Source organism: Lepisosteus platostomus, chromosome 13 (assembly GCF_059453375.1).
Source record: "Lepisosteus platostomus isolate fLepPlt1 chromosome 13, fLepPlt1.hap1, whole genome shotgun sequence".
NCBI lineage: Eukaryota > Metazoa > Chordata > Actinopteri > Semionotiformes > Lepisosteidae > Lepisosteus > Lepisosteus platostomus.
The window spans coordinates 26,206,720-26,215,759 of NC_142623.1; the positions used below are offsets into that span (position 1 = coordinate 26,206,720).

At 38.6% G+C, this 9,040-nt stretch overlaps 1 protein-coding gene across 3 annotated transcripts in view; it reads right to left on the reverse strand.

Moving 5' to 3' along the window:
- mapk9 (mitogen-activated protein kinase 9) overlaps positions 1-8,632 on the reverse strand; it is a 53,356-nt gene extending 44,724 nt beyond the window's left edge. Inside the window, exon 1 of one of the 3 annotated variants that reach the window (XM_088603853.1) lies at positions 8,402-8,632. The gene's annotated coding sequence lies outside the window, so the exon portion shown is untranslated. The remainder of the gene's footprint in view (positions 1-8,401) is intronic. The other 2 variants (XM_088603854.1, XM_088603852.1) reach the window with 2 other exon arrangements.
- Positions 8,633-9,040: the final 408 nt, after the last annotated feature.

Sequence of the window (9,040 nt, forward strand, 5' to 3'; positions counted from 1 at the left end):
CTTTCTACCTAAATATCACCATCAGTCACTCACTCTAGGTCATAATTATTTAGGTGTTAAGATCTCTTCACATATCTGGCAGATTGATAAAAACAAAAGTTTTTAAAATCAAACCAGATTTGACTAGGTTTCTTTATAGGTCACAGAACATGGGAGGAACTCCATTACACAAGTGAAAAAAAAACTGTTAATTATAACTTCTTATTTTATGTTCTCCTGATATCATTCTCACCAAAATAGCCAAAGTAAATTAAATCCTACGTAACTAGTTTTACTGTGGGTGGGCAAAAAGCCAATTGTGTAGCTCAAAACCTTTGATAATAAAACCCTCAAGATTTTGGTGACTTGGTTGTACATGTTAAGCATTTCTAATTTAAATATATGATGTTGATTAACATTAAATAGTGTACTTGTTATGTCTTGTGGAAGAATGATTAGAAAGGATATTGAGTGTTGTTATAATGCTGTATGTAGCATTTAGGAAGGTGTTATACAGGCTACATAGGAGCACACTCAGCGGTTTGTTTCCCTCAGTTCTGTAGATGCTTGTTCACAAGCCATACAGTGCCTATAGAATGTCTACACCACCCTTGGACTTTTTCCACATTTTATTGTGTTACAGCATGGAACCATGATGTATTTAACTAAAAATATTTGCCACTCATCAACATCAAAGTACTCTTTAATGTCAAAGTGAAAAAAAAATCCAGACATTTTACTAAATTAATTGAAAATAAAAAACGGAAAATAATTTAAGTATTCCCTCGCACGCCCCTGCTTTGACCCACCTAAATTACCTCTTAAGTAACCAACTCTCTTCTCCATGTCACATAATTACCTGACTGGACTCCACCTGTGAGCAGTTGAGGTGTTTCACATGATTTCAGAATAAATACACCTGTGTCTGGGAGATTCCCCACTTAGTTGCCCAGAGCTGTCCATCCTCCAAAACTGAGTGTCTGGGCAAGAAGAGCCATAATAAGGGAGGCCACCAAGAGACCTATAGCAACTCTAAAGGAGTTACAGTCCTCCATGACAGAGATGGGAAAACATGAGTGCATGAGACAACAACATGCACACTTCATAAATCTGGCTTGCATGGAAGGGTGGCAAGAAGAAAGTCTTTGTTGGGGGGGGGGGGGGGACTCCTATCACATCTCGGCTGGAGTTTGCCCAAAGGCATGCGAGAGACTCAACAATTTGAAAGAAGATTCTACGGTCTGATGAGACCAAAACTGAACTTTGTTTGGCGCAAACCTAACGTAGCACATCACACTGAGAACACCATCTCTACAGTGAAGCATGGTGGTGTCAGCATCATGCCTTGGGGTTCCATCTCTGTGGCAGGGACTAGAAAACTCAAAGATAGAAGGGAAAATGGATGGAGCTAAATACAGAAAAATCCTGGAGGAAAACATGCTGCAATCTGCAAGAGCACTGGGACTTGGAAGATGGACAATGACCTGTAACATACAGCCAAACCCGAAGCTCAGCATCTGTGGGATGACTTAAAAATTGCTTTTCTCAAACAGTCCTCATCCAATCTGATGGAGCTTGAGCACTTTTGCCAGAAAGAAGAATGGGCAAAAATTCCATTGTCAAGAAGTCATTGCTGCCAAATGTGGTCTTACCAATAACCCTTGGTGGGGGTGGGGTAAATACTTATGCATTCAATTTTCTGTTCTTTATTTTTAACGAATTTAGTAAAATGTCTGGATTATTTTTAATTTGTGTAGAGTACTTTGTGTTGATGAGTGGCAAAAATTCTCAGTTAAATACATCATGGCTCCATGCTGTAAAACAAAATGTTTTACATTTTGATATTTGTGATAATGAAAATGATTATTTTTTTTCTCCAGTGGTAAGTCACATTTCACATTTTCTTTCTTTTTACTAGTCATAAAGTGAAAAATCAAGATCAACCACAATATCCTCATCAAAACTGATTTCTTTCTGTGCCTTTCTAATAGTTGTAAATCTGTACCTAATTAAAATTTACCCAGTATGCACCAGAGGCTCTTTTGCACGTGTGAAATCAGAGGATCCATTTTCTGTTTCACATTTTTGGTATCTGGTATTTTTGGTCTCTAAACTTACTCAGGTTTAACACCTTTCTTTTGTTCCCTATCCCGCTTTTTCCCTTATTCCACCACACACCTGAAGAAGCTTAAACATTCTTTTTTCTTCTTTCTGCTTTTCAGCATAGATGTCATAGCTACTTATTAGCTTATGTGCTCTTTCCTTTGCATTAAAAGGTGTGAAACTAAATGTTTTGCATTGATATGTTATATGTATTACTGGAGACAGAAAAAATAAATGGAAACATTCAGTACAATGCAGTTTCAGTTGCCAGCACAGCACAGAGCCTCTCGCAATCCTGGTCTTTTGCTTACAGCAACACTACGTTATGCCACAATGTCGATAGTTAAAGTTTGTGAGGCTTAATGCTACAGCAACCTGAAGTTCACAACTGAATATTCCATCAAAATGCAAATATATACTATACAAAGAACAAAACTATATAAGGTTGATTTACTCTATAAGAAACATCACTCAGCAGTTCCAAGCCAGCTCATGTTTCTGCTGGATTACCACAGACCTGATTCATATTAATTACAATTCCTTATCACTAGATTTCATTAAGAACCTTTATTAAGACTTCCCAAAAAGAAAATCCCAAACTTTCACAGGTAAGCAGTCATTTTTATTGAATGCTGTCAAATTCTGTTTACCTCTGCACAATCTTTTAAGCCAAGGGAGATTTGCTTACTTGTCTAGGTAAGAAAAGGTAGTGTTTTTTTTTTTTTTTTTTTAGTTGAATCACTTGGTAGAGCAACACAACCATTTTTTTTCTGAGCATTAAGAGGCAAAGAGCTTCTGCATTATAATGAACAACAGTTGAGAATAAAATGAAAATACCATCCCAGGCAAAGAGGATGAGACAAAAATGTCTAGCAGCAAAACAAAACTTTCTATGGAAATTTTGTAGCATAGCATAAATACACTGTACAAAACACCATTCTGCTTAAAAAACATACTTAAGGGATATACAGTATATATATATAATAGATCATAGTAAGTCTTTAGCAGGTCAAAGTATACCAATATATGCATTAGGATTTCTTCATACGAACGTTGTTGAAATGCCTAAAACAAACATTTAAGTACAAAGTGATAATCTGGCACAAATAACAAAATAAAAAAAAATATTTATAGATTCCCTAAGCAAATCAGATATTTTAAATACCTGCTAATACTTTAAGGAACATTTGGGCAAATGTAAAACATCTTGATTCGGGGCAAATAACCATCTTACAAGTAGTGCACATTACAATGGCCTTACACTTTATTTGACAAAAACAGATAGTTGATCAACTCAAACAATTCAGCTTTTGGCTATGATAATTTTTGTCCCAATTTTAAACCTGTTAGAATAATATCCATTAGGCATTCAATAAAACATAAAAATCCAAGTAAGAAAAATTAACTTTTAAAACTTAGAAGAGAAATCAAATTTTTCAACTACATATTTTAAAGCTAACAATCGAAGAGGAAAGTCCTATTACTTTCTTATTTAAATGCCCATGTAAATTACAATTATTTAATTTATAAACTAAAATACAATCAGCTGAGAAGGAGGAGGCCCAGGTGTCAAACTATGACAGATGCTGTTTTCCACAAACAGGAATATGTGTGTTCCAAATGCAGCCTGATCTCAATATTCTGTTTATGACAATATCAACACTAAAACATGAAATCTTAAAAAAAAACTAGCAGATGGAAATGTATCAGGAAACAAGCATTAGAAGTTGGGCTGAAAAACAACTAGATCTGATAGAGCTGAACTGGTGTTGGCTTTATTTTTCTATGGACTATACAGTGATTTTTTGAATGAGCGCAGACTAATCGCAAATGATTGGACTATAATTTTGCAATTAAACATTGCAAAGCAGGACTGAACCAGAAAAAAATTAAATTAGCCTGGCTACCATCTTTTACGCTTAAAACTCATACATAACATAAATACCAATACAACAAGTTACTTTATATTCTGCCCTAAAAGATCTAAATGCTTTTAATCTGCCAGGAGCGTATGTTTATGATAACAGCTGGAAAATAAAGTCACATTTATAGAAAATGTAAACAGACAGTTTCAGACATGCAGGCCTTACACAATTATAAATGCCTTTTTCTAAGAATTGATCTTTCCTGACTTTAAATGTACATATATTCCACATTTCACCTCAGCTTCCCACTTTTACAAACTAGCAACTGTAATACAGTATGATACATTAACCCTAAATTGCTTTCTAATCAATGTTCACTGGATATGTTGCTGTCATTTCTTTGATGGTTATAATTTTAATTCTGCTTTTAATGGCCAAAAGTAGATGTAAAACAAGCTCAGCTGCAAGACTGCTGAAATGAAACAAATTTCACTGCTGAAAGACAGAGTCCACAGAACAAGACTTGGCACCAAAACCCTTGTTTATCAGACTTGCTTGAATCTGCCTGAGTATAGGCTTTATGACTGGTAATTGTAAATTACAGGCAGTCAATATTACACAATATAAAGGCCCTTTAAAAAAAAACATAAACGTTTTATTTGTTAACTAGTGAGCAAAGTGCATCACCTCCGATAGGTAAAGTGCTTTAGAATCCTAAGGTATGAGAATAATAGTTGCTTACACTTATACAGCGCTTTTCTGGACACTCCACTCAAAGCGCTTTACAGGTAATGGGGATCCCCTCCACCACCACCAATGTGCAGCACCACCTGGATGATGCAACAGCAGCCATAGTGCGCCAGAACGCTCACCACACATCAGCTATTAGTGGGGTGGTGAACAGAGTGATGAAGACAGTTCATAATGGGGATTATTAGGAGGCCATAATTGGCAAGGGCCAATGGGAAATTTGGCCAGGACGCTGGGGTTACACCCCTACTCTTTTCTATAAATGCCCTGGGATTTTTAATGACCACAGAAAGTCAGGACCTCGGTTTTACATCTCATCCAAAGGACAGCGCCTTTTTTCAGAATAGTGTCCCTGTCACTATACTGGGTCATTAAGACCCACATAAGCCGCAGGGTGAGTGCCCCGTGCTGACCCCACTGACAGCTCTTCCAGAGAGAAATGCTATACAGTACTTGTGCAAGAAATTATTTAATCTCCATTTCAAATTAGGAAACACTAAACAGCTTTAATAGAGCAGATAAGCCCTTCAACTTTCCAAACCAAATGACTGGCAAAACTCATCTGTCATTCTTTTAAAAACCACAGCATACACTTGGGTGCAGGACTATTTGAATGGTGTAATTGATTGTTCCACTTTAAAAATTGTTCTCATAGTCTATTATAAGATGCCTAATAAACCTACATGAGAGAAAACAGTTCAAACAGCTATTATGTTAACCATACAGACATCAAATATTCATTCCAGTTCTTCACAAACTTGCGGCCAAGACATCATTCCAGAATAAGAATAAATCTTTCCGAACTGTGCATTTTATTTAGACTGTATCATATAATGTAGCAATTAATCTAGTCTTGAATGGGCCCCATGTAATTTGCAGTGTAGTTTACCAATCCAGTAAAAATCAAACACATCAGCATCCTTCTTCCGTTTTATTAAAATGGAAAATGCATTATCTCAAGCTGAAGTATTGCAAAGTTGTTATGATGAAGCTTTTAATAAGTGAAATGCAAAGCAATGAGACAGTAGCATAACAGACATAGGCTCTTGCTGAGCAGAAGTGTTTCAATATGACAGGAAAAAAGGACACTTGTGGAAAGAACTCTATAATAATTGCTTACACGTATATAGCGCTTTTCTGGACAATCCACTCAAAGCTCTTTACAGGTAATGGGGACTCCCCTCCACCACCACCAATGCGCAGCATCCACCTGGATGAGGAGACGGCAGCCATAGTGCACCAGAACACTCACCACACACCAGCTATCAGTGGGGAGGAGAGTAGAGTAATGAAGCCAATTCATAGATGGGGATTATTAGGAGGCCATGATTGGTAACGGCCAAAGGGAAATTTGGCCAAGACGCCGGGGTTACACCCCTACTCTTTTCAAGAAACACCCTGGGATTTTTAATGACCACAGAGAGTCAGGACCTCAGTTTTACGTCTCATTCGAAGGATGGCGCCTGTTTATAGTATAGTGTCCCCGTCACTATACTGGGGCATTAGGACCCACACAGACCACAGGGTGAGCGCCCCCCTGTTGGCCCCACTAACACCTCTTCCAGCAGCAACCTTAGTTCTTCCCATGAGGTCTTCCATCCAGGTACTGACCAGGCTCACACCTGCTTAGCTTCAGTGGGTTTCCAGTTGTGAGTTGCAGAGTGATATGGCTGCTGGCAACACTAGATAGATTATAAAAAAAAAAACTTGGGAAGGATAGAGCATGAGACTTTATTTAATAGTACTATGTGGTACTGTAGAACACATTTATGAAAGTTAAGCAAATACAGGTAAATCAGGTACATTTTCTAACCACTTCTTCCAATTCAGGGTCACAGGGAACCCTGAGACAATCCTGGCAAGCAGCAGGCGTAATGTGGGGTACACACTGGAAATTAAACATATTCCCAAAAGCCAATTTACGTTGTTAGAGTAAAAGGAATCCCATGCAAACATGGGGAGAACATTATAAAATCCACACAATAGCACCTCAGATCTGGAAAGGAATCCTTGGCCCCAGCCCTGCGATGCAGCAATGTTCACCACTGCGCCATGGTATAATCCTACATGTAAAACTCCTCTAATTCACTATTACATGCCAAAAGATCTTTCATGAAATGTTCAGCTGATTTTCTACTGCACATGAAACTGACAAGATTGTAAAGCAATCTTAATGGTACATTGGTATACTGTATTGTATACTTACAGTACATCTAAAACACCACTTCAGGTATGTCACATCCTATAAAACCCAAAAGTACCAATATACTGTAACAATGTTTATCTTTGGTATGTTTACCTCTTTGGTATGGACCCTTTAAAATGAAATGCAGACAGCAAATGTTAGTCAGCATGAAACAAAATGTTGCAATGTCATCCTTATAATATATTGTACTTTACATAATGTTCACAAACTGTGATTTCAACCGCTGCTTCTATACAAAAAATGATAACGTTTGTTCCTACAAAAAAAACAGCCACCTTCCCGGTCACAGCTAGCAGAGCTTCTAAACTACCCGAGGAGAACAGGAATTTTATAGAAGAGGAGTGTTTAGTAGTGACACATTTAGTTAAACCGGTCTGAAGTGATGGAAAGTAATGGATAATTCATAGTTTCACAAATTCAAGGACCAAGCGTCGCATCACCTCAAAGCATCAGCTGAAGTCAAGATTTCTGAAAACAAGTCTTTATGTTAAAAATATAATGGTGATACTTATAGTTTTTTAGCACAGTAGGTGCTTAAACATTCCAACCAGTAAAAAGAAGAACAGCGCACTTACGTGACAGAACAGTAATAAGAGAAGGAAGCTAAAAAAAAGCAGTGTAGAATCATGAAAAATCGCAACATGAATGCAGGCCTGGCCACGATAAGCCGGTTTCCATTGTAAGGTTCCACACCGAGTATTACCCGTATATCCGAGGAGGAAGTGGTTAGAAGGACATTGCCAATTAAGCAGCACTTGAAACAGGATAAATGGAGAATAATAGTCTCTGAAACAGTCTTAAACAAATGGGCGTGCCCCTAAGATAGCCAGGTATTCTTGCTCTGTATGTGGGCGAATAACCTGGGGTGTTAACTGCCTGCAGGTTCAAAAGCAATGGATGTCTAATGTCTAAGTAATTTGCTATGGTCTTTAAATAAAAGAAATCCCTCCAGTATTTGGCAACAGAGCACAGCTTCCCCGTAGCCTTTTCATTAGGTACTAACTTCAAATATTGCAGCTTCCAGCAGCCATGCAACACCATCGGCTTTAAACAAAAATCATCTGTCTCTGTATTTTTTTATTTTAAAGCCTCCTGCGAACGATGAAACTGTCAATTCCGCCCTAGAAGGCACATAGAGTTCCCGTACTCCATCATTTAATCAAATACCGACAGTTTTTAGGCTCTCTTTTTGCAGCTGGCAGCCAATGAGTCATTCTGGAGTAGTTTCATCGCATCATTACATACTCCCTCCAACAGCCTGTGTTTTAGAGTAAGACCACAAATTACAGCCTAGGCTAGATATGCGAAATATCCTACAGCAGGGAGGACCTGTCGTGTCAATTCCGCTTCTCGGTTAATATTCGGCCAATTTTGCAACTTACAAGCCCCCGGTCTGACTCAAGGGCCCGGTCTGCACCCGCCTCCCCTTTCACTTCTGGTAAGAACTGCAGCAGGAGCAGCGCATGCAAGCAGGCGAGCTAAATTTAATTACACCTACCTTCTCACTTCGCTTTCTCCCCACAGCACTCCCATGCACGACAAACCCAAGAAGAGGGGCTCCGGGGCTCAACATTCACGAAAATCCAAGGTATCCAAGGCGGATGCGTCAAATGGAGAACTCAGCTGTCAGCCGCGAAAATACACGGTCTTTCTTCCTAGATGCAGGATTTCTAGGTCCTGTCAATGGCATGACTGGGGCGGGGACTTGTCGGCACAACAACCCGACTGCGGGCAGGAAATATGCGTGACGTCATCACGCCCAAGCTAGAGTGTGGCGCGTAAGCAAAGCCAGTGGGAGCTGCGATCGTTTAATTCTGTCTGGCGGCTGCCTGCTGGGGGGTTTGTTGCAATGCGACCTGATTACCCTTCTTTCTAAAGTACAACTTTTAAAGTTTTAAGAATAAAAAAATCTTTCGAATCCTAGGGATCCACATTGTACTACCTCTGTAGACTGTGGCTTTCTGAATTGAAAATGAATACACTGTTTCTATAAAATGCTGCTGGAAATGCAATATGCTGTATACACTCATCACTGGAAATGGAAAATCACTCGAAAACATGAAATATAAGCGATACATCGGTATTAATATGAATAAAGTATCTCCATCAAGTTTGAATTCCGTGAGTTGTACAATTC